Source organism: Aphidius gifuensis, linkage group LG3 (assembly GCF_014905175.1).
Source record: "Aphidius gifuensis isolate YNYX2018 linkage group LG3, ASM1490517v1, whole genome shotgun sequence".
NCBI lineage: Eukaryota > Metazoa > Arthropoda > Insecta > Hymenoptera > Braconidae > Aphidius > Aphidius gifuensis.
Genome location: NC_057790.1, coordinates 4,724,821 through 4,751,776, shown reverse-complemented (window position 1 = coordinate 4,751,776; position 26,956 = coordinate 4,724,821). Strand labels below are relative to the sequence as shown.

Genomic DNA, 26,956 nt, shown 5'->3' with positions numbered 1-26,956 from the left:
TTTATTACAACTATATATACGTTAATATATGTAGATATCTGTAAGTATACTCAACTTGCAGTGTTAAATTGAAATATGAAATTTTAGGTCTGATAATCATCATAATATACATTCAAAAAGCTTTTACTAAACATGGTAAAATTTACCGAGAGTTATATGAATTTAATTATAATTAAAATAACAATAAAAGTTGTTTTTTATGTCAACATTTGGAAATAGAGGGAGAGAGAGAGCACATATTATACTTGCAGAGAATAATATAAAATTTTTCTCTTTTGTTTTTTGCTCATCCAATTTCCGGTCGAGTAAACAATGCGAGGAAAATAAAATTAGTTGGTTGGTAAATAAAAAGTTTTACTTTTTCTCTATGTAGATGAACAATAATGTTCCAAAAATATTTGATAAAATTAAACTTTAGTGTTTGACGTGCTTGGTAGCGATCCAATTTGATTCAGTATATATATTTTGATTATAATATGCTATGAAAATCATGATAACGAGTTTCTCACACGCATTTTAAATAAAAATTCAAATATATACTCTAGCAATTAAATGAGACCGTAGAATTTACAAATTCCAGTATTAATACGATACGAAGTTTTGAATTTCCGCGGGTATCTAAAAGTTATGGAGTCGTGGGATATGGAGTTGGTCTGCTGAGAGTCATATATAAAAATAAAATAAAAATAAATAAAAATATGATGCTACAAGGAGAATTCAGTCGCGTGAATGTTGAAGGATAAATTTGGAATGTATAGAAGGATGGTTTGTGTAGTAGAATAAAGTGAACGAGTGAGAAAGATAACTTGCCTGGACTTCGATGCGTTGTATGTTGTGCCTGAGCCATTATATATAGCTGCCTCGTAACAGTAATATACCTCATTACTTGAGCATAACAGTTACTCTTGTGGGCCCCCTCAGTCTTTGCTTCTACCTCCTCCACAACTGGACAGGTGTACAATTTAAAATGTCCTTCTCATAAATGCTTCATTTTTTTTTTTTTTTCTTCTTTTTCTTCTTCTTTTTCAATGACTCTTTCTCATCTTCATTTCAAGTTTTTATGACTTTAATCACAATTACCACTTCACTGGCATATTTGTAGAGTTAAAAATTCACACTTCAATAAGTTAAAATTATTTAAATTATCACATCGTCACGTTGTTTTCAAATTTTACAAATAAATATCAGGCTAAGAATATACACGAGGTGTTTCTCATTTATTTTTATCTTCAAGTTAATATAATCTTGAAGCCTCCAGGGGTCCATTGAAATAACGATATGATATATCACACCCTTGGTGTATATACGCAAGGATAAAAGCAAAAGAAATGTCACGTCCACAAGTTGCTAACAGCTATCATCATTTGCCTGGCTCTCTCATATATATATATATCTTTAAGAGCAAATTGTTTTTGCATGAAAAGCCTGTGTATTTTACCATGAATTTTCAAAGTTCTTGTTAAACTTGGGGTGATTTTTAATGGTGTCAACCACTTGGATCATCCTGAAAAAATAAATAATAATTTTACTTAAGTGATTATAAAAAAGCTTGTCTGCTGTTTGTCATCAGATAAAAAAAAAAATAAAATAAATAAATATATAATATCATTACTGGCAAAGGTAGCTAAAATGTGTGGGATGAGCTTCTCATCATCGAGATATTGAAGTGGTACACAATACTCGGGTGTGGCATACAAGCGAGTGTATTGACTTCACCCACGTGCAAAATTATATTTGTCCAATGTTTTTTCTCTTCTTCTTCTTCTTCTTCGTTTTTTTGTTATTTTTTTATTTTTTTGCACCAATGAATGTATCGACAGATGTCTCATCTTGTTTGAAGACATTGAACACATATATGCAATGTTTTTAAGATGCTGTTGTCGATAGGATAAATTGGAAACATCCAAATGAAATGAATACCTGTAATAAAATAAAAAATGAAAAAAATTAATCATCATGATAAAATTCATTTTTAAAATGAATAAGGCATTCATATAAACGTCATAATGAATATGATTGTATGAGTATATATGTATATTTTTTTTATAGATTGTTGGTGACATGGATTTTCTGAATATTCAAACTTGAAAGATTGCAATTACTTCGATCATCGATTATAAATCGATTCACTTCGTTAAGGCACACCTCTTGAATTAAGCGAATTCACAGCACGAGAAATGATTGATGATTGAACACCTTTACCCTGACAGGTCGATCATCTTTCCAATCATGACACAACGTGTGCCAGTTTAACATCTTAAAAATACATTCTTATTCACATGAATATCAGACATATACACACACACATACACATGCATTTAGTTATTCACTCAATCTTACTTTGGACAAAGACATTATACGTCCAAGGGAATATTCAACCTTCATATTCAATATTTTTATTTCAAATTATTAACTAATGTCATTTTATTTATTAGTCGCAATGAGAATTTTTTTTTTTAAATGCTCCATTCACGGTGTTAATTTATATATTCAATGAATAAGATTTGTAATCACGAATGCACTTGGAAATTTGCATTTTACTGTGACCCGGTGTGTATGAATAAAAATTTTTTCTACTTTTATATTTCTAAAGATAAAAAAATATATGAACAACATATAACGAAATAAAGAAAATAAAGAGATATATAAATAAAAGAAATAATGATAAAGAAAAGAATTTTAAAGAAAGCGATGATATTAACAAGAATAAAATATTACGTGGAGAGTTTGCCTCTTGAGGAAGCAAAATGAGTATACGTTTAGCATTTGCCAGACTGTATTTAAAAACATTGGCCCCAAAGCTCGCTTCCGGGACTCGTGGGGCTGTTACACAATGAGTCTTTTTCTCGTGATACTCATCTTCGGTAGCCTGCACTTGAAACAAAATTTAAAAAGAATAAAAAACAAAAAAAAAGGGTAAAAATAAAAAAGGTTAAATGGTTTATTTCTTTTTTTTTTCCTTATTTTTTTTCAAGATATACAACTTTTTGAATTTTTTTCCATCAAGACACAGTGAATTCGACTGGACGCAATAATAGTAGAGTACACAAATACTAAACGAGCATCAATTTGTTTCAATTGGTAAAGTGACGATAAAACTTTGTTAGTTAATCTAAAAAGAAAATTTTTTTTTTCCCCAGTTAAGAGTCACTTGGAATAAATGGGAAAATAAAAAAAATCAAAAGTTTAAAAGATGTTAAAAGACAAAGTTTTTGCTAAAAAATAAATGGCATAGAGTGTGCGAATATTTTTCTACTTATTGGAATAGCAAATAGCTTGTCAGAATATAACTATGTTAGGTCAAAAGGATAAGAGGTTAAATCTTTAAAAGTACACAAGATAAAATAAATGAAAAAAAAACTAGAAGAATATTTAAATTGAAACACCATTAAATATTTCATTAGTAATGTCATTGAAGTTATAACATGATAATAAATAAATAAAATCAATGAATAAATGAACCTTTCAACAATTTCAATTGACATAAACATTTGCCTCTATATCACAGCTATTTATAAAAAGCGATGCATATAAAATTTACAAGCAAGTTATTCTAGTTAAGCTCAGTCAACTATTACTGGTAACAAAGAAATTGAAAGACGATATACTATAATAAAATATACTCAACGATATTGAATTCACTGAGCCAAGTGTTCATTGTTGTCGTTGAACCATTCAGAACACCATATGAAAGTGCGATTTCAGCAAACGATTGTACCACCTGTGTCTCAGAAAAAGGTGGGAAATATGGATGTGAATTGAAATGGTATAAAAGAAGAATAATGAAATAGGTATATTCAGCCAGAGTCAAAGACTAAATATATTTGAAAAAAAAAAAAAAAAAAATGCTGCACACAGACTGATGAAAAAAAATGAATAAAATAAAAAAATTTATAAGAAAGAAAAAAGCTTTGGAGCCAAGAAGAAGAAGAAGAAGAAGGAGGAATAAAATGGTATGGAATGCCAACCTCGTGTGAATTACATTCCGGACACGGGGACCAAAATCTGAAACTCTCTACCAACATCTCATAGACACCAATTCAAAATCCAAAACTTGTTTCCCCGTTGTGTTCCGGCGAATCTCTTCCTTTTTTATATATACATATATCTACAAACCTCACTAACACACAAAATATAATTTAATTTTTTTTCATTTTTTTATTACATTGAGCCCACTCTCTGCTGGATTGGTATTTCATTTTGAAGATTTTGTCCAACCATCATACCATATTCTCCCTTATATGTACACCTTACTCACTTATTTACTCATTCTTTATATCATTTTATCTCATTCTATACTCTCTTATATTTCCAAGAAATCATCTTGCACAACCAATAAATCAAAGTCGCCGAGAAGCTTTAAGTTTCTTTTACCCACTACCTTGGGTGGTTAATTGAAAATTACCCAGACAAGACGTGCAGTTATTTCGCGTCATCGCCAAACAAAATTCTTCTCTAAATTCACTTAGAAATATAAAAGGTATAAAATACGTTATATTCCATGTTGATGTATCAAAGTTGTAAAATAAAATATAAGAATAATTAAAAAAAAAAAATGGAAAATTAACTTCCGGGTAAAACTTTTTTATAATTTTTCAATAAAAAAAAAAAAAAAACAAGAATGTTACATAGTGACTATACTGGACAGTTGGACAACACCGCCCAGAAGCCGCATGACCAAAGACAATGGATTGCGCGTTTGACCTTTCGTATAGAGTGTGCGTGTATTTATATATATAGTATAACTGAAGAATCGTGAGTAAATATAAAGTATAAGTAAGGACAAAACTAGAAGTTAATGAAAAAAAAAAAATATATAAAAATAAAATAAAACACAATAAAAAAACAGTAAGAAAGATATTTTTAAAATAAAAAAAGCAAATAAATTTAATAAAAAAGTAATAAAAATAACATTAGCACCGGTATTATATTGAAAAGAAGAGGTCATCAATTAATTGTGATGATAATCCTTATGCATAAGCCTTTTGAAAGTGGAAGATGGCCCGGGTGCTTGTATTTTAATTGAAATTAATATGAGCCAGAAGTTTGGACAGTGGCCGAATGAACATACACTAACATATAAATCTGCCTATATTGCAGATACTCAACACTCATACATGGGCATATATATATATATAGAGGGACAGAGAGAAATGAGTGAAGAGGCTAAATCGAATGGGCGACTGGCATAGACTCAAGTGCGGGACGAGGGATGGCCACCAAAGAGAGTTTAAGTGGCAAAAGTGCCGAGAGCTATGAGACCTCGACTCACATGCGTATGCTTCAGGATTATTATAGTTTTTTTTTTTTTATTTTTTATTTTTTTTACCTCTCTGTCCCTACTGCCAGTTGGTCGTGTACAAAAGGCAAGCTTCAAGTACGTGCACACGTCCGGAATCTGCACGCATAATATGCATATATCCAGAGTTTTAATAATTCCAGCGAGAAGCCAGACGAGTCTGGATGTACATTGTATAGTGGATGATGATGACGACGATGATGATGATGATGATGATGATGATAAAACTTGCAATACAAAAGCAATATATATGAGTAAAAAATATTATTAGACATTTTACTATTTATATACTAGATATTTATTTACCTGATGTGTTTTGATATAAACGAATCGTTTAATGATGTCCAATTGAATATATAACAGTAGCTTGTATACATATAGTAACACTGGATGCATCTCATAATTTATACAGTTGATAGTGGCAGGTGTGTATACACTCGACACACCTGCAAAAATTCTCAATTAATTTTAGAGCCAAAAGTATTTTATTTCAATTCTTTTTTTTTTTTTTTACTGTAATAGTTGATTCATTTTGTAAATTGTTTCTTTCTTTTTTTTTTCTGTTATTTTTTTTTGGAATATTTATGACTGTAGCATCGAATGGATTGACGAGTTCATCGTTCATTGGCCCATTAATTTTGTGACAAGAGCCGGAAAAATCGACACAATGTGCATATACTGCATCTAATCTATCGCATGTATCCACGTGCCATTGAGCTGTCAGCTTGTTTTTTTGTTTTATTTTTTTTTTAAATAAAAAAAAAATGCGATTTTATGATTAACGGATAACAATTGTTGCCGTTGGGTAAAAAACGATTAAATGTTATTTTCAACGGGATATGTATATATGTACTTGGCCGGGTTAATAACGAACCCCGAGCATTTTCAAGGAGTTATATATCCTCCTGTGCACTTTCTTTATATTTTTAGTGGCTCATTCACAATATACATTTTGATAGGAAAATAACACATTGCTCAAGAGAGTTTTATTGACCGAAAATATACCCCCCAATAAGCAATGCGGTCAATAATAAGGATGAGACAGTCTGACACTGGAAAAATATATCTTGCGAGTATTAAAATATATAAATTTTTCTGTGATTTTTTTTTTTTTTTCTTGTTTTTTAAACTGCACAGGTAAAGACTGTATAATATATGTGAATCTACTGAATGAAACACCTTTTGGTTGCCATAATTATCAAGAAACTCACCATGCCAGCCAGATAAATACCGATATGAAATCGCAGGAACAATAACAACGATAGCACCAACTTGCTGGAGCCCGTTTTTTGAAATATATGTGACGATCAAATTGCAGACCAGCACTAACCTCTTCTTTTTTTATTATTCTCTCATCTCGTGTATAATCAATATATATATGTATACATAGTACTGCATCAAGACAAGAACAACTTTTCAAAACGGTCTCCTGATCTTGCGATCTAAGCTGTGATGCCGTTTTCAGGTTCCTGCAAAATTAAAAAAAAAAAAACCACGACAAAATGAATGAATAAATAAATAAATAAATTTGACATATAATATAAGTTACAAAAATATATAAAATAAAAAATGAAAAATTATTTCGATATCGTGCAATGGAGTTTCGCACGCGACAGTGTGAATCAGTAACTCGATAGGTAAGAACGTTTTATGCTCATTAACGCATGCGTTGTATATGCTACAAATGAAAAACACTTTACCTTACTTACTCACCTTGCTTGGCAGTGATTTTATTTACAACCTCAGGTAAAAAGCATCGATTAGCCACCACTAGGGGGCTGGAATATAGTGGCAATCTGAAAATGATTCACCAGTAAACATTCATGCTGTGAGCATGGAAACTATCATCTGCACACACTGTGAATATAAATACTCATATATGTATATACATGTGTCTCAAGAGTAATATCATAGCTTCATAAATCGTTGTCGATTTTTTTCTTTTTTTTTTTTTTCTGTTGGAAGCGCAGAAAAAGCTATTCATGTGTGAGCCCCTGCAAGGGAGGCAATTATTTTACTAATTCTACAAACATTGTTTTTTAATATTGCAACAAAAAAATAAATAAATAATTATTATCAACATAAAAGTAAACAAATTTTTATACAATGTCACATGCTAGTTGTATGTATCATACTATTTTTTTTTTTTTTTTTTTTGATTATACTTACAATTTTTTCTCCATTTATTCTGACCACAGTTATCAAGATAATATTCCACCAGACTTTAACTCAAAAATTCCATGTCTCTTTCAGCTCTCGATATTTATAGTGGTAACTTGTGGTAAAAAATAACTTGACACAAAAATGCAATATTCCATTCAGTCTTAAACACAAATTGCTAAGTTTAAAACGGAAAAAGGGAGTGGTAAGAAAGGGAGGTGATGGCTGAACGTGATGAGATCGTCGAGATCGTTTAGCTTCCCTTACGAGTATAATCGAGCCAAAGAATTGGAACCCGAGTGACTGAGTGACTTACAGGCAAACGATAACATCTCAAACCTAATGATCGTACATGAAACTCCCACGCAAATTGTACAGGAATGATGTTGACTCTTGATGCGATTATTCACGTCGATATACCCAAAAGTACCTTGTGGGTACCAAACTGTCTTATCTTATATTGCCGGACGTAACTTTGTCATTGAATACACCTAATTGTTGACAAACATTACACAACCAGATGACTTCTCCATGGCTGACTTCCTTTTATTTATTTTTATTTTTCTTTGTCTCCTTGATTTTAATGCATATATACAAAGACATTTTGCACGACAATCTTCAACACATGAGCACGTGCCATATACAATCAAACATTTTACATTAAAGAGTGTAGGTGTTTTGAAAATACCCTGTTGTGTCCAATAGAATGTAACCATTCGACGATCCCATACTTAACGCCCACCCACAATCGATCAATATCAATTTTCAATTTTCAATACTTCATGTTTCGCTCGTTTCAAACCGTTACGAAAATTTAATTTACTTTTTGCACTGTACGATATATGAATTTTTTGTTTTGTTTTTTTTTATATATTTTGACTCGGTGTGTGGGTGGTTTCGTGTCGTTAATGTAAATTGTCTTACATGATTTCATTTACATGACGTAAGGTGTCTATTATCAGCATCAATAAATCTGAAAAAAAAGAAATAAAATAATGATAAATCAAGACAAAAATTAATTATATTATATATAGGTATACAACTTTTTTCATTTTAGTAATGACATTACCATTCAGAATAATTTCATTATTATACTCACCAATGCAATAAAAGAAGCATAAAAAAATAAAAAACTTTTAGGGAGAAAGATGGCCATCATTTGTCCTAATCGTCAAGTACGAGGACTGCAATTGCCAAAAATGGTAAAGCAAAGATAAAACCAAGTGGAATCAAAATCACTGCTGTTGAGTCTGTTGAATCGTAAGCCCCTGAGATGAGGTCGCTAAACCCAACGACCAGTTTCCCCCTGTGGGATACTTTGATGATCGTTTACTGGTTAAGCAGCTAAAAGAAAATGTCATTACTTTTTTTTATATGTATACTTTTTTTTAATTTCAATTCAGTAATGTCCTTTATCATCATTATTCATTTTATTTATTTACTTTTTTGTCATTTTCGTCTTGACGGATTACCACTCGAATTTCCCAAATGTCACAGGGTGTCGATTTCTTTGGGTCACGTGTATATAAAGCCACGTGTTTTCATTAGATACACGACCCGTTGTTCACTGTGGGTTTCTTTTTTTTTTTTTTATTTTTGGCCTCCCTTTTAATTCTGTCTAGTCCCTACTGTATATCAACAATAATTTTACGTTGGCATAAGCTTAGTATGGCGTTTTTTTTTTTTCTTCACAAAATTCAATATAACAGTGGATGTTGGATTTTAGAATGAATGAATAGACACAGCCCCAAGCAGTACATCTGCAGAATACGATCATCTATATTATACAATACTAAACCCATCAAAGTACTTTTAAAAGTACACTTTCATTTTTTTTTTTTTTGGCAAAAGACGTCAAGTTTTGTTATTCTTTCAATCACTCTACCTGCAACACGAGATACGATGTAACAAATCAATACACATCATAATAATCATTATGAGAAAATTATTATTTTTTTTTTTTTCTTTATTTATTTTTCTCTTGATATATTCACCAGACCAAAAAATTAAATAAAATAAGAATAATAAATAAATAAAACAATTTTAACAAAAAGAAAACAGGTGCAAGGAAGCAAAAGAATCATGCCCTGTTCCCTTAATTAAAATAAAGCGAAAAATAAATAATATGAATAAAAAAAATATAAAAAAAAAAAAAAGTGTTACTGTGAGAAACCGCAACAAACAAGCCATGACGAGTTAAGGAGCGTAACGGATTCGATTTCGAGGTCGTTCTTTTGACGCCACTTTAAAACGACAAACAGGGCAAGACGAGTAATGAGAGAATTTAGATTGTTTAGGTAGAGAGAAAAAAGAAAAATAAAATTAATAAAATTATTGAGGGATCATTGTATATAATTGGGTTGAGCCAACAAATATATATAAGCATGTAAAAAAATAATGTATACAATAAACTAAACTATATACACAAGTTGAGGGAATAATAAATGTAAAGTTTAGTAGCTGAAACGAATGAGGTATTTTGCTATTGGCAGAGACGAATTATATATCGCGTAACATGGATGAAGGATTTTCGAAGGGAGTTGCCTGGGCTACAACAGGATGATAGCAACGAGCATAAATCCCACCCAATATTATATTGTATACGAAGCAATCTCGTTGCCTTGATCACGCTTCACCATTTGATGATGAAAATAATCGATGAGATCCAATTAACGTTCCTACATTTGACCAGAGTTGAAAGATCCTATTGTCATATATTTTCAAGCAAACGAAAAAGCTCATGATTTTTTGAGACGAATAAGTTGGCTCAGTAGTTATCAATATGAAATATATTCTTGGCATTCAGTGTTATGGCAATGATGAAAGAAAAATAGCTAGGGAAAGCCAAAACCAGTAGCTTTACAGTCTCATCAACAATAGATTTTTTTTTTTTTTTTTCTTTTTTACTTTCCCCAAATATTCTCTATTCTTATAGTTTCCTCAACCCCCATTTCATTTCACTTGTCTTTGTAAGCTTTCCCTGTTCAGAGAGTTGCAGACTTTTTGAGGCTTCCATGTTCCATATACATTGACATGTCAAATTAAACTCCAGTAAACAAAACAAAAAAATCTATATCTATATATATACATACATGAGCTATATAATACGAAAAAAAAAAAAAAAAATTGAAATATCTACTATATTGACTGTGAAACTATGATAGCTAATTCATTCCCCTTTTATGTTTTTGGCCAATGATTTCAGGATGATGCCACGTCAACCGGATGTCCGGCAATTGTATGTACACACGCGACTGTTATTGAACTTATTATTTTCAGGTTCATCGAAGGATGATGATCCTTACAAACAATTTGTTTACATAAATTGCATTGTTTATCTAACCTTATTTTTTTTTTTTGTTTTTCTTTGTTTTCTTTTTATTTATATATTTTTTACAAAGCCAAGCTCAATGTAACAACACGACCCTTACATATAGCAAATATCTTCAGGCCAATTTCATTTCCTTTCTCAACTGATGATGAGAAAAAAATAATGAAAATGAAGTAACTCCATTCTCATGACTAGTTGTCTCTTCACCCTTATTATTAATTTTTAAATATATTTTTTTTTCTATCATTGAAGCAAAGCCATCTGGTTGACTTAAAGTCCATATACTCAAATCATTAATAAACATTAAACATGACAACATCATCGTCAGTCTTATTTTACTTAAAAAAATCATAAAATTTTATTTTTATATCCATTAAAAACGTATATAAAATGAAATTTTATTTTTTTTATTTTTCAAGTTTAACGTTTGATTGACACAAAGCTTTTATGTTGCCCCTCTGGTAGTATAGCATATTAACAAATGCAAAAGAAATAATAATAATGACAATAATAATAAAAAAAAAAGGATAAAAAAAAAATATCTGGGGTGAGTTGGTTGGCCTGCCATTTGGTCGACTGAAAAATCATCCAGACGGTGCGCGTTAAACTATTAAACTCATCATTCTCGTTGCATTATTAAGGGTGACTCTTTTCTTTTCATATAGTATATATCCAGGCCAACGGCAAACGCATACGTGAGACGCTTTTTACCAGATTGACGCAAATATTGACATTATTAACGTAACAGTGAACGCATATTGCGTAGATTGATTCTTTTTATATATAATATATATTTACTGGGGGCATCATCAGACTACTGTCTGTATATAATGTGTATATAGTTTATGTTCCTTAAAAATAATGCTAGGGTACAGAGTGCAGTACTAAATTTCCCATTTTAAATATCCCTCTTGTTTTTCAACTTGGACTCTATACTCTTGAGTGATAACCAAAAGAAAAAAAAACGAAAAAAAAAACAGAATAATAATAATAAAAAAAAAAAGACAAAAGTTTGGACAAACGTAGATGAGCACCAAGGGGTAGAGAAGAAAAATATATTTTGTATACAGAAGGGTACAACATAGATGGAAATGAAATCTGAAGGCGTATCAGGAGCAATCAATTACAAAGTCGAGAGTTACGCCCTGGAGAATATGCACTAGTACTTGAGGGGATGAATCATTTTATTCTCCGAAAAAGAAAAAAAAAAAGGCTATAGAACTTTTTCCCTATTTTATTTTCTTATCTATTCTAGCCAGAAAATAAAAATCACAATATCACATTTGTATAAATATTCGTTTGTAAATGCATTAGTGAAAAAGGCGACACAATACACAAAGAAAAATAATTTAATGATTGTGTATAAATGCAATGAACGAAATACAATTTGCTTAAGATGCCCTTTGCCGAAACGAATTGTGATGTATGTGTGGCGACAGCAAAACTCAGTGAAAAATAAAATTAAGGGAGAAAAGAAAGAAAACAATTGTCAGGGGTGAGAAGAAACAAGGGAGAAAACACAGATATTTATATACTAGCAAATACACTAGGGTTGAAATATATATATATGAAGAAAAAAAAAAAAAAAAAAAGAAAGGCAAAAGAAAGAAAAATAATAAAAGTCGTTCATAGAGATTTGCCAGAATAAGAGTTTCTTTTTCCTCATCGTAATTTCCATCTTATCCGGAAAATAGACGCGAATTGGAGGGAAAATAAAAAGTGATATCTGTTGGCATTAGAAAGGGGTATAACATATGAAAAAAAAAAAAAAAAAAATCTATGAGAAACAACAGTGGCAATCAGTGTAGGACAATAAAACTTACATGTTTTTACTTTATCGTTATTTCTTCTTTATTCGTCATGATACCAGGATATTCCATTTTCGTTTTCTTTTTTCCATCAGTTCCTGTCCAAGAGCCATGATTTTGTTCTTCCATATATACCACTTTACTTGTCGGGGGATGGAAATAGATCGTGGAAATAGAAAGTCGTTTTACTTGCCACGGAAATGAAATAAAACAACAATGGTTTTTCCTTGAATCTCCATCGTAAGAAATCTATATCTTTTTGTTTTTTTTTTTTGTTTCACCATGTAAAATAAATACACTCATTATTAAGTGATTTTTAATTTATTTTTATGTTTGATTAAATCCAATATAAATAAAAAAAATAATTTGACTGAATAATATTTAAACTATATGCATAAAATAGTTTGTTTATTTTATCAAGTTAACAAAAGCTTTTCATGTTATTATTTTGATGAAATTTATTGAATTATCACTCATCATTTCACTACTAATACAATTTGTTTTATGTTTTGAGGCAGAAAATATGCAAAGCCACATAATCATGACTGATGGCCACAAAATTGTCCAACCAAAATCATTCAATCGTGATAATGACTGCGTATAATATACTTGTCGACCCATAATATTACTAAAATACTTTATTTGACAGAGTTGTGGCTGATCACAACGAGTTCACTCACTATCAATTTATATCAAATTGATAAATATTACAAAAGAGTATATACTCAGTATTTTTATATTTCTCAATAACCAAAAATTTTTAATTCCTCTCTTTGAATTATGTGTGCTGATGAATGACATATTTAATTACTCTCTGTCATGACAAAGCTCAATTATTAAAAATCTTTTGATGCTTGTAACATTCAATTGAAACTATTATAATTTAATTATTCACATTATTTAAATTTTCCATTTTAATATTAAACAATTATATTTAATATTTAATAACTTGTATTTAAAAAAAAAAAAATGTGAATTGATGCAGGGAGGATTTCAAGTACTTGGTACATCGACCTCATTGGCTATATAAACGGGGGTTGACTAGGTTTCCGGGCAACGTAACCAAATAGGGCAAACTAATACATGTACATCGATTTAAACAATATACAATACAATATATAGGGAAAAAAAAAAAATAAAGAAGCCCTTACCTCACGTTTCACTTGACTGTACACCTTTTTTAGTTGATGAAATGAATCAATACGAGATATAATATCCAATGAAAATTTTTACAAATTGAGCTGAAGTTTTGATGTGGCTTCTTGGGATTTCTTGGTATTACATTCATTCAAGCATTCAACCAGAATCCGATATGACTCCTAGAGATTCTTGACATCCCCTCTGTAACATATAATCATATATTTAATCAATAATTTTCATGTTATGACTAACGTTGACATTGTCACTTTAATATATAATCAAGAACAGTGTGTTCATACTGCACTAGTGTTTGACTTAAAAAAATATGCCATCAAAGAAAATTCATATTCAGTTTGTGCACAAACTCAAGACGTTGAAGGAGAAGATAAAAAATAACACTGTAAAATGTTGATGTGAAAATGAAAAAAGAAAAAATACTGTGGGTGTTGCAAAAAAGAGATATTGGGGTAACCCAAATGTGTACTCTTGAATAAACGGTGTGAAAGATAAAAAATAATAAAGAAAAAAAAAACAGGGTGAGTTTTTAGAGAAGGGATGAATTAGAAAAAAAAAAGAAGGGGTGGTTCGAGTGACATTGAGTTGGCTAGTAGAACCAGAAATACTCCAAGTTAGTGACCCAGCTGTTCATTGACAGTTGTCGTCTCTTTGTCAATTTTTATATATGATTAAATTTGCTTTATTTTTTTTTCTCATAAGCTTTTATCATTTGAATTTCATATGTATCTATCTCCCTTTATTTTTATTTTCGTTTTTCATTAACAACGAGTTTTGAATTAAAGTTTAAACTACTGATAACGCAATAGTATTAACTAAAAAATATTGTTTGTTTTAATATTGAGTGGATGCACAATATATATACGAATGAAAAAATATTGCAATGCAAATGTTTTTTTTTATTATTTTTTAATATTATTTTGTATATGTGTTATGTGTACTGTTGAATTCTCTGATTATTTAAAAATTCATGCTCTATTTATCAGTGATATTTTTATACTTGAGGGATTACTTTTGTCAGTTTTATTTTCAAGTGAACTGTAAAAATTGATAGTCAAACAGTAATACATATATATAAGCAAATAAATTTTATGAATATTTATTTGTTGTATTTCAAAGTTTACTTTCACCAATAACAGGTGAAATTTTTAATTGAATTTTATTTGTAAAATTGAAATTTGTTGTTGCATTATTGGTGAATCAATTTTCTCATATATTATATTTCTCTTTATTTCATTTCATTTATTTATATATATAAATTATTTATTTATTTTTTTTTTATTTCTTCGCACCTTTGGAATGATATACAAGATGATTGCAAATTATTATTACACTTTAAATATGCACACATAACATTATATACAATAAATAAGAAGATACTTATAATAAAAATAAAAAAATAAAATAAAAAACACTTTCACCAGAAAACCAATCGATCCACACACTATCCCATTTGTCGAAGGATAATTTAAACGAACGCCATGAAAGGAGCGTATCCAACTTTCATGACGATTCGATGCTGTGAAACTTTGTATAAATCGAAATAACCAAGTGAATCTACAGTCTGAGTAATAAACAAGTCATTGAATTGCTACTACCACTACAATCATCGATAAATTCAAAACATGCATTGTAAATTGTTTTCCATTGTTATTTCTTTTTTTTATTTCTTATAAAGATCCAATAGTAACACTTGGATATTTCTTTAGCACAATATCCAATAAAAGACATTATTCTTCGATATATTTAAATTTATATATATACTTTTTTTTTGTATCCTTTTTTTCTTAAATTAATAACAACGATTTTAATTACGATAAAAGACAATTAAAATTGGATTACTGCGAAACAGATTGCCTACCCAATTGGCAATTACAAATATCGATTTTTTTTTTATTTTTTTTTTCAAATTTTTATACATTTTTGTATTTTTATGCAACTGACAGATTTGATAATAAAAACCTTGGATAAATATAGATGAAAATTGAAAAATAGAAAAAATATATTGTGACATAAATCCGAAACGACCCACGGTATTAAAATAATACAAAAAAAAAATAAAAAACATTAAACAACGAGGGAAAAAAAATAACGCTTTGATGGGTTTTGAATGTATATTTAAATAAACAAATAACATTGGTAAAAATGAATCGTCACCTTCATTTCCACCTATATTAACGGCATTTAAAATGTCACTCAGTCTGTGTATATGAAAGAGGGAAAGCAAGCTATTTTGAGAAAATATAAACTAGTTAATCTTCATGCACGCAAACGACTAAACATAGATTTTTCATAGCTATTTGACAGTCAAGTTAATGGATAAACTTGAATGCACATGTTCATAATCAATAGTTCCAGTCAATAGTTGCACAATTGTCATATAGACCATATCGCACTATCTTGTACAGTACTAAAAATTATTATTATTATTATTGTCTTTGAATCAAATAATTCTAGACTGTTTAATATACCCAAAGTCGAAAACGATTATATGATTTCTATATTATTCTATATAGCAACAAACCGATAATCATATTCAAAGACATTCAAATCGACATTTGAATCTTCAATTGCCTGATACTAACATTATATACGTTTTTTAATTTTTTATTTTCATTTTTATGTGAATACTTACCATTTGAATATTCCATAAATTTTCACTAGCGTGAACTTTTTCCTATCGTCATGGATAATCATTTCATGATCGACAGTATGTAACAAGAAATTGAGTAAGCCCACCGAGACTTTCCAATTGCCAGTTAGCAATAATAGTCTCTTCCAACAACTGGATTTCTAAAAATAAAAAAATAATAATACTATATAAATAATAAGATAAGACAAAAATAAATGAAAAAAAAAATTACTTTCTATCCAAGAAATACAAAAAGATTCAAAAATATGACTATGAACATGTTTTTTATTTTTTTACCAGAGAAAAATAAATAAAAATAAAAAATCTGTGCAATTCTTATCGTTATTTTTGATCGCGTCAAATTCTTTACTTGGTTTGCGGTCGTGAGAAAGAACCACATGTATACATATATGTATATCGTAGGATGCGGGTTGTGTTCTCTCCTGGGGTGAAAATTTATTAGGCCCGTTGCTGACGTTTCATTGTTATTACTAGCTAACAATTTTCGTCATGTTTTTTCATCTATAAACACCTGGAAATATTTTTTTTTCTTGTACGCGTATATATACATTAGTAATAGCGTCAGATAGTTCGTTGAGTAATAAATGAAATGAATTGAACAAAATATATATTGAGGAAAAAAAAAACAATGACGAAATAAAAAAAATTGGGGATTGTGTGCCACGTGTTTTAGTTCGCACCGTCAAGGACCACTGGTTACCCAATGTCATATAAAGTTCAAAAAGGGACTTCAGATGGGGAAAAAAATAAAAGGAGAAATATGATCATCTGCTTTGGTAACAACTTTGCTAAAATTTCTCGACAATTTGAAATTGGTTATAGCATCATTGATGAATTTTATTGCATCCGTTGTTACAATTGGAATTGTTTGAAATGAATTTCTCAAAGAAGAGTTAACTATCCGGCAATTTAATCGCTCTATATAGATATATATTATCACCACAGTGAGACTGAAAGTTTAGGTATTGTGTCCAATGTCCTTAAGCTTTAAACTTTTAGAATATAATGCGAAAACGATGAGAGAGACATTGTTGATCTGTATCCAGTTGATCGTTAAAGTAAACGATCAGATATATACATTCCACTCTCGGTTATACCAGAAATACAATTCTTGCTTTCTCCTCAATGCGATGCACATATTATTTTATAATATATATATTTATTTATTTATATTTATTATATATATATATTTCATCATATAGACACTTATGTGTATACATATATATATAGTCTATATAGAAGGAAAGGTATTGTTCAACCGGTCTCTGATGTCAGGCAAGAACCGATAAAGCGCGAAAGTATATTATACTTCCTGAAAATCGGGTCACATTTCCCCACTACTGACCTCATCGTGAGTCGTGAGACTTGAAGCAAATCGTTAGATATAGATATACATTCTTTTGTCTTTTATATATTATATAAAAAATAAATATAAATTTAAAAATTATTATTATAAAAGAAAAAATAATGAGATAAAGATATAGAAAAGAGAAAAAAAAAAATTGAAATATAATATAATAAGACAACAGACACGTTGATATTATGCCAATTAATAGGCGTAATACAATAAATTGTCCTGCTCATATATTTTAAATCCCAGCATTGTTACATGTATCTGCTTCATGGAGCATTACTGATGTAATACCTTCAACGATAAGACCACTAATGTTCAAGGGGGTCGCTTCCCAATTGGGACATACATATACGTATACCGTGCGTGTAATCTGTCGAGAGGTTTTACCATTATATCTATCTGAATGAAAATAAAAAAATCTAAAATAAAAAAAATTATATTCCCCCTTCTTTGTGATATGAACGATACATCATATAATAATATATTTAGATATATAAATATACGCGTACAGTATATTTTTTATTGGGTGCCCCTTAAATATTATTCCACTCTTCCAACCCCCGGGAAATTCGTAAATCCCCCCCGGTGGAGTACTTCAGCATTTTGCTCCGTTCACACCCAACATTAGTACAAATGTAATCTTACTTAAGCATATGTCGAGATTGACTGATTGGCCTGGCAACAAATCAATGTGAATAAATAATAGCTCAACTATTTATTATTTTTCTCTCTTCTTTTTTTTTGGCCTTTCACCCTCACCGTCTGCCTTTCACCACTTCAGAATTATGTCCAGAGTGCTGGGAATTCCAGGGAGTCTGAAAAAAAAAAGGAAAAATTAGGGGAAATAAAAAAATTGATAGAATTGAATAAAAAAAATATAAAAAAAAAAAAAAGCGCATATTAATATAATAGAGAACAAGAAACATACGGGTTATTTCTTTTCAAAACTTCTAGATGTAGTATCGATACACAAAGATTGCTGTATTTGTTCATTTTAAAAATATAAAAAAAAATTTATATCTTATAATTATAATAGATAAATGGTTAAAGCCATTATAAATATATATATTTTTTAATTTTATTATATATTACTGAGATGAAGGTCAAAACTATAAATTATATATAAAATTGGTCTTGAATTAACGTTGAATTGTCAAGAGAAAAAAAAGAGAATATTAAACGAATAAAAATTATAAAAAATATACAAGATTGAGAGAGAAGAAAAAGCATTGTCATGAATGACGTCAGGCAATTGGCTTTCAGGCGGCAGACAATCACCTAGTTTTAGTATGTATATATATATCAAAGTATCATTATATAAATAGGATAAATATCATACATGTTTTGTATGTCTTAACATTTGTGGTCGTTTATGAAAGCCAAGTTCTTGCCAAGTCGCGTGTGTGCACAGTAGACATTGACTACCCACTATTTAATATAGCATGCCAAGCGCACCTAGACCACCACGATGATTCATTTTAATATTAATAATACATAAATAAATAACATGCTTGTTAAATAATTGAGAGAATATAATTTGATATAGAAATAAAAAAAAAATTGTTGATAAATATATAATAAAAATAATAAATAAATATTATAAAAAAAAAAAAGGGACGACAAAAAATTTAAAAATTAAAGACAAGACTTTCACTTTTCATCCCACAACTACTTACTGCAAAATGATGATGTACACCAACTATTTTATGAGATATTGTCATTTGATATTTTTAGTACAAGGATTTGTGGCTGCTAATGTTACAACAAGACAATCTGTCAACACTATTGCATGATTTTCTCTATAACTATATATGGAATAAGGGCTATAGTTTGCAAAATAAAAATAAAAAGAAATAGGCAACAATATAATGTGACAAAACAAAGTATCAAAGTATATCTACATTTTCTTTTTCAGCTAGAAAAACTCTTGGTTGTTACTTTTATAAAGTATTTTTCTTTTTATTTTATTTTTGCAAAATTCTCGAAGAGTCAGCAAAAACATTTGTAAATTTGTTTTATCTTTCATGGCTTTATAACGCACAACAATGATTATTTTATCTAAAAAATTTTACCTTTCTGTATTTTTCCACATTTTGTAGAATTTATATAAGCCACTAGATTTGTTGCTGGTATACTCCTTATATTTTGTCGTCATTATCTCATATCTTGTGAGCTTCTTGAAGAATTTTTGCAAGTTTTCTCATTTACGACAATATATGCGGTCGTCGTCGTTTAACGTCAAAAGCCGACAGTAGAATGATGTAAATTAAACTGCGGTCTTCACTTGCCCTCGACTTGTTGATCTGTAAAGTAGACAAAGTTGAAATGATGAAAACATAAATATACTAGCATAAACATAAATACACCAAGATGAAAAAATAAACGAGATATAAATAATAAAAAATAATAAAAATAAATATATACATGCGTTTTTCTATGAAATTGTGAAACTAAATGTTTTTGTGGTTTAAATAAAATTTTCTTTATAAAAATATTTCATTGAATAAATTATAATCTCTTGATCTACGCATTGTATAAATATTATATTGAATTTTTTTTATTTTTAATGAATATTTGAAAATAATGCACCTATGTATAGTACGACTGATTGTAGTATATTTTGGATGTTTTATTTTGGTTGGCTGAATTTTTCAGCTAGTCGGCTTATACACCCCCACGATGGCGCCTAATGGACCTCTCTTTTACCCAAAAATATATGCTTTTGAATTTATTTTTTCATTTTTTATCTTTACTTGTATTCTCATTTTTTTTTTTTTTTTTCATCCAGTGGATATATATATAATGACGCATGTCTCACACTCTATTCATTTTTTTTTATGACGATGAAAATAACTCTACCTTGTATAGATATATGTGAATGTTTCATAAATATACATGTATACATGAGCTTTCACTGGTCACTCATTTTATTTAACTCTGTACAAAATAGGTAATATGCAAAAGCAAAAATGAAGAAAATAAATAAATAAATAATAATAAATTGTTATTTTTTTTTTTTAATATTGTATGTAGACATACAACTGTCTATTCTATGATTTAAAATACTTATTTTTAGTATCTTGAGGATTGATGATTTGCGTTTAATAAGTCTGTCTTGTATATTGATTTGCTGACATAAATCAAACGTTGTGATTTCTTAAAGATTTTTTATTTATTCTGAGAACGAAAGAAATACGTGCATAATATTTCCATCAAGTCGAGTCCTAGTTGCAAAAGAAATAAGTTTATTTTGTGGGCTAGGTTGATTTTATAAGTATATGTATATATATATATTGTTGTAAATAAAAAAGAATTGAATATAGCATATTTATCTCAAGCTGTGACGCAATTAACGTCCTTGTCGATAATAACAGTAGGCACATAGGTATAAACAGCAGCAAATGATAATGTCTTGAAGAAACTAATCTCAACAGCCACGATGACGGTTATGAGAAAATTGCTGTTGTGACTCGATTATGCGGGCGCAAATTGATGCTATCCAATTGCCTTGTGCGAAATATTATTTTTCCCTTCAAATAATTTTACCATAGTTTTATTCTCATGGTGATATGATGCCTACATATATATATCATTTACGACTATTTTGTGATAATAAAAAAAAATATGGTAAAGTTAATTTTATAATCATACTGTTTAGTTATTTATTTATTTTTCAGCAAAATTTGCATTGTAAAAGAATTCAATTTATCCTTGATGAAACAATGAGATTTATTCATCTCATTATTATTACTTGTTTTTTTTTTTTTTTTTTTTTATTAAGAATATATATAGACTTCACGGAGAGAAATCCGCACCAAATATTACTGTAGTGGTATCGTAAAAATCATAGCTGACGTCATTAAAGCAACTAATTCCCACTTATTATAATGATTATTATTATATTTCATCTAAATTTTTTACTGTATCTACCGGAATTTTGGAAGTTAGTTAATATACTTTATGCCAGAAATGTGTAAATTAGATGACACGAATATTTATTGAAATCAAGTGTGTTTAACCTCTTCTAAAAAGTTTATTGTTTTTATTTTATTCACGAATTTAAATAAAAATTGAAACACAAAAATTTATAAAATGGTTTATTTTTTAAAATTAATAAACACATTACATTTTATTCTGATGTTTACAATAATTTTATTTTGTGACGTTGTTTTGTTTAGATTAATTACTGTAGTAAAATTTATATTTACGCAATCAATTTCCAGTAGACTACAGTAAAATTTGTTTGATACTCTACAGCATTATTTGCTGCGGATTTCTCTCCGTGTTGCTAGTATTATTGTTGGATTTTTCAAAACTCAATGGTTTATTTACGAAAATAAAAAGAAGCATTTTAACGAACGTTTGTGGTGGTTTTCGTAGTTTTTATATTTGTAAAACAAATTTTTTGTTTTTCTATATTTTTTATTTTCACGTGGGGAAAAATATTTAGTTGATAGAAACATACCATATACCTATTCACTTTCAGTGCCAACAAATGTATATATAAATACTAACAGAGCATCAAAACCGTGTTGTTTTCCATTTCGACTTTTGTTTTGCATCATACAAAAAATAAAATAAAATAAAATATAAAAAAAATATATATACATATATAAACAGTTGAGGGTTTTTTTGAATTCATAGCTTTACAATTTTAGCAACGAGATTCTCTGATGAAAAATCTTCAATAGAAATAATATAAAAAAAAAAAAAAAATTATTTCTTTATGCATTTATAAAATACGAAAACTGGGATGAATCCAAGTAAAATCGTATATCCCCTAAATGCATTTTGACGGCTTTTTGAGAATTTCCGACACAAAAAAAGAAAACTTTTTAAAAACAAAGGCATTCAATTATGATCTTGATGTTTGATGATGGAAAGTTGAAGAGGCATCTTTGATGCAATTCAAAAACAGGGCTTCAAATGGTTAAAGATAAAAGACCGAAAAAAAAAATGAGAAAATAAAGGGTAAAAATACAGATTGTTAAAAAGAGTGATAAAGAAGAAAAAAAAAAAAAACTGATAAATTACGATCAAACACAACTGGTTCATGTGGACAAACGGCAAAAGTTTCAACTCACTCGTAATTTCTGTGTCAAACAATTTCCTTTTCATACATTGGATAAAATTACGTGTACACCTCAACTTGATCGATGCAACGACTATCCACCTCACCATCAAAAACCTCAACCTCCAAATATTTTATACATATGTATATAATATATTTTTTTTTTCATTTAAAAAAAAGTCTTTTTTACTTTGTGTATTTTTCTCTTCCGCAAGATCGTTACGATGATTTGGAAAAAGAATCTCCAAAAACCTTTTGCGGAGAGACAGACAAGTAGCGAGTATTCTCATTCGAATGATGCCAGTCATTTTTTAACTCTTTTTAACTTGATTATTTCTCTATCAATCTATCTCTCTTAACTGTTTGGTTGGTCAGACATCAAGCAGCGGGGCATAACTCTGCATAACAAGCCAGAAGGACCCAAAGAATGAGAATAAAAAAAAATAAGGAATAAAAAAATTATGGAAGTAAAAAAGAAAAAAGAAAAAATGAGAATTCAAGCAGAAAAAAAGAGACTTGAAGCTGAAAAAAAGAAAAAAAAAAGAAATGAAAAAATTGGAAAAAAAATAAATAAATATAAGTAAATAAAAACAAAAGGAAAAATGTTTGGATACGTGAGTTGGTCGCACGGTATATATGTATATACAGTTGTGGAAGGAGGACACGTTGAGGGTCCACTGACAAGACAGGTAGTTGCAACAGCAGTTTGAGAATCAGTGTAAGAATCAGAACGAAAACCAGACGAGACAGAGTAGCAAAAAAACAGATGAATAACAAAGAAAAATAATAACATTCACATTATATACTTACATGAGAATTGAATCCAAAAATTTGCAAGAACCTTCTAGGCAGATTTTGGAGAGAAAGAAGAAACATTTACCAGGTGTGATGATGCTCCAATCCAAACGGTCCAAAAAAATATATCCAATTGTAAAAAAATCATGAATCAAAAAAAGATCCAATTCATCAACTGCCCACTGTTTCTGAAACAAAACAAAAAACAAAATCAGAACCAAATTGAATTACTCATGCACCTGCCTTTTTCGTTTTTTTTTCTTTATCTTAATTTTTTATCTTATTTTTGCCAATTTTCATTACAACCCACACTGACCATAAAAAGAATAATGAATGTCTTCTCTACGCATATCTTCGTAACAAAAAAAAAAAAGAAAAATAAGTACGCATTTTCTAAATTCATTTTAAGCAATATCATCTTCACCCTGTAGGACAAAAAAGAGAATATGGTTCAAGAAAATTGCATGTCTCAAGCAAAATTACAAGGCAAAAAGAGGGCAAGTATTTTGCCAAAAAATCTTTGTTGCCCCAGGCAGCCATTCACATTTACTGGTACAACCCGTTAATGTCGCAATTGCACCAAAGTGCTGATAACATTTATCCACATTTTTACAGAGAACATCAACTATATAAGTATATAATATTCCTTTAGAAAATAAGATTATTATTTTATTTTATTTTTTTATTTTTTGTCCAAGCATAAATTTCAGTACACTAAAATTTTATTTTTTCAAGAATATGGAGAAGAATACACGAGTATTGCCGGGGGTGGATGATAAAGAAAGGGTTTTAAGTTGTTCATAGACAGGATACGGAGGACAAGACAAAAAAAAAAAAAAAAAGATTAAAATAAAGATAATAAAAAAAGTAAAAAAGTATATGTATATAGACACTATATACACAAACCTCTTTTGTCTCGGGTCACCTACTCGTTAGTATTCGACATCGCTGTTGATTCGATTTAAACGATAGTCGTCTCTTGTTTAGTTGTTTATCCAGCCGTTATATTTTTTTCCAGATTACTGCTCATAATTATATCCTGCAATTATCACAAACATACGTATATATATATGTAACTGTTTAAATAAATAAAATTATATATACAATAAAAAAATAAAAAAAATATTTCAGTTATATATTTTATATTATTATTATTATTACTATTATATTTATTTATTATAATAAATATTTTGACAGAATCACAAGAGTATAATTTTGTTTTTTCAATTTATCTGTTTCAGGTAAGTTTCAAAAGTCAAAAATACTGATGGGAAGGAGAATGCGATCATGGGCTTCAGGGCAACGAGAACTTTTTTATCGAAGATGCCGATCGAATGCAGAATTTAAGTATATGTATTACTTATCATGGCAAAGGTATCTGGGACCTTCCGGGCAAGCGAAAATAGCTTGGTTTGTGTACCCGGAGCTGATCTCTTTTACCCTCCTCTCTTTTACCACCCCTTCTTAAGTACAAAAAAAAAAAAAAAAAAAATGAAAAGATTAAACCAAAACAAAAAAAAAAAAAATAACGTTCACAACGACTAAACTGATCATGACAAACTGATGATGCAGGGTATATACTGTATGCATTGAATGTATATATATGTAGGGGACACCAAAGTAGCAGAGATCGAGTCTCTTTCTCTTTCTTTCTTGTATGGATTACAAATTGATAATCGTGATGAACTTTTCGGATGATTTTAATGAAGTGCTCTAAAGTATACAAACTTAGTACATATATACCCTATTGCTTTATCCCTTTTTTATACACCAAAAAAAAAAAAACAAGATCCATAAGAAAGTATCTTCTCTTATTTTGCGATTCACCTTCATCTCAATGTCTCCCGTCGCGTTACATATGTATTACGTTCAAGTTCTTTTGTTCAGTAGCACGTGTCCATGTCCAGCGTCTATATCTACAAAAGTCCGAGGTTTGCATTTGTATAATACAAAACCTCGCGTGTCCACACAACGACTATATATATGCATAAGGTTTAGTTTGTATATATAATTTCAATTCCCCTCAGAAACTTGTTGGTGACAGTCGTGTCTACATGTTGCCTTTCATTCTATATGTATATAAAACAACAACAACAACAACATATAAACCTGCAAGTATCCATCAATTAAAATCACTGATTAACAATGTTGCCATTTTAATTCATTTGAATTTTAAAATAATTTTCTTATATCTATATGTGTCACGGAAAGAAAAAAAAAGATATTAAATTAAAATTGAAAAATATAATTATATGTATATTTTTCTAATTATTAAAAAGATGTATCAACGAATGTGTTTATGAAAGACTAATTATGTGAATCATTCAAAATTACGTGATTATATGTTTTATATATATATTTTTTTTAATGAATCTTATACCATTTTATTTTTTATTTTTTTTGATGAGATTTCCTGTTGGTACGGTTTATGGTGGGTGAATTCATGGTCCATAGTGTTTGCGGGTCCACGTAGGAGGATGCCCACGGCGGGTAATGATCACGATTGAATGTGAATGAGGTCGAGGAAGCCAATTCAATTATGCCATTGCTAGTATGTGTATATATGTTGGTCTCAGTCTGTCATTCTCCCTCACTCTTCCATGAATAGTATGTATGCACAAACATACCTATGAATTATATACCTATATAATATTTGAAATTCATATTTTATATTTATAGACCCTCCAAGCATTTTGCTCAATGTTTCCCTGAGCTAAACAACCTTGCTAACATAATTATTATTACCACCTACTACGAATGATCAACATTATTTATGAACTAATCGCAGTGTTTTCCTATTAAATGGCTCTCGATGCAAAAAAGACAATTTTGAAATATTAATTCACATGCACTATTGTAAATTAACATTATTAAATTTATATTTATAATATTAGCTTTGTTATTTTGTTGATTTTTATCTATTTATTTTTTTTTTTTTATTCATCATCAATAATAATTGACATCCGATACTGCAGAATTAGGGAAGAACTATAATACACGAAAATTCTCAAAGTTACAAGGCATTTTCTTACCGTAATTGCAATCCCAGACGTTCATCATCATCCTCATACAAAATAACCAACTATACCAAAAGGATTCTCATATTTCATCTGCATATATAGTTCTATCCTTCTTTTTGAATTTTCCTATATTATTGACAGCCAGACACAAAAGACGTCTGGATCATCATGATACTTGAGTATGACAATTTAACATGTACTATTATCTGTTATATTATCAACGAAATATCATCTGTAAACATATAACTTCAAAGTAAAATTATATATACCTATATATATTACAATAGATAATAAAAATAATCAAAAAATT

At 29.2% G+C, this 26,956-nt stretch overlaps 1 protein-coding gene and 2 long non-coding RNA genes across 4 annotated transcripts in view; 1 reads left to right on the top strand and 2 right to left on the bottom strand.

Annotated features, from left to right (window-relative positions):
- Positions 1–26,956, top strand: part of LOC122851596 (ephrin-B1) — a 509,511-nt gene that overhangs the window by 207,524 nt on the left and 275,031 nt on the right. The gene's annotated exons all lie outside the window — the stretch shown is intronic.
- On the bottom strand, positions 612–5,830 carry LOC122851603. Its single transcript, XR_006373709.1, has 4 exons — positions 5,606–5,830; positions 5,330–5,526; positions 1,613–1,920; positions 612–1,504 (listed from the first exon to the last, which is right to left on the bottom strand). It is a non-coding gene; the product is annotated as an uncharacterized LOC122851603 (long non-coding RNA).
- On the bottom strand, positions 5,836–26,886 carry LOC122851601. Its single transcript, XR_006373707.1, has 13 exons — positions 26,659–26,886; positions 24,533–24,665; positions 23,642–23,814; positions 19,833–20,063; positions 18,406–18,575; positions 16,389–16,546; positions 13,750–13,939; positions 12,614–12,853; positions 8,902–9,344; positions 8,559–8,803; positions 7,469–8,432; positions 7,013–7,293; positions 5,836–6,768 (listed from the first exon to the last, which is right to left on the bottom strand). It is a non-coding gene; the product is annotated as an uncharacterized LOC122851601 (long non-coding RNA).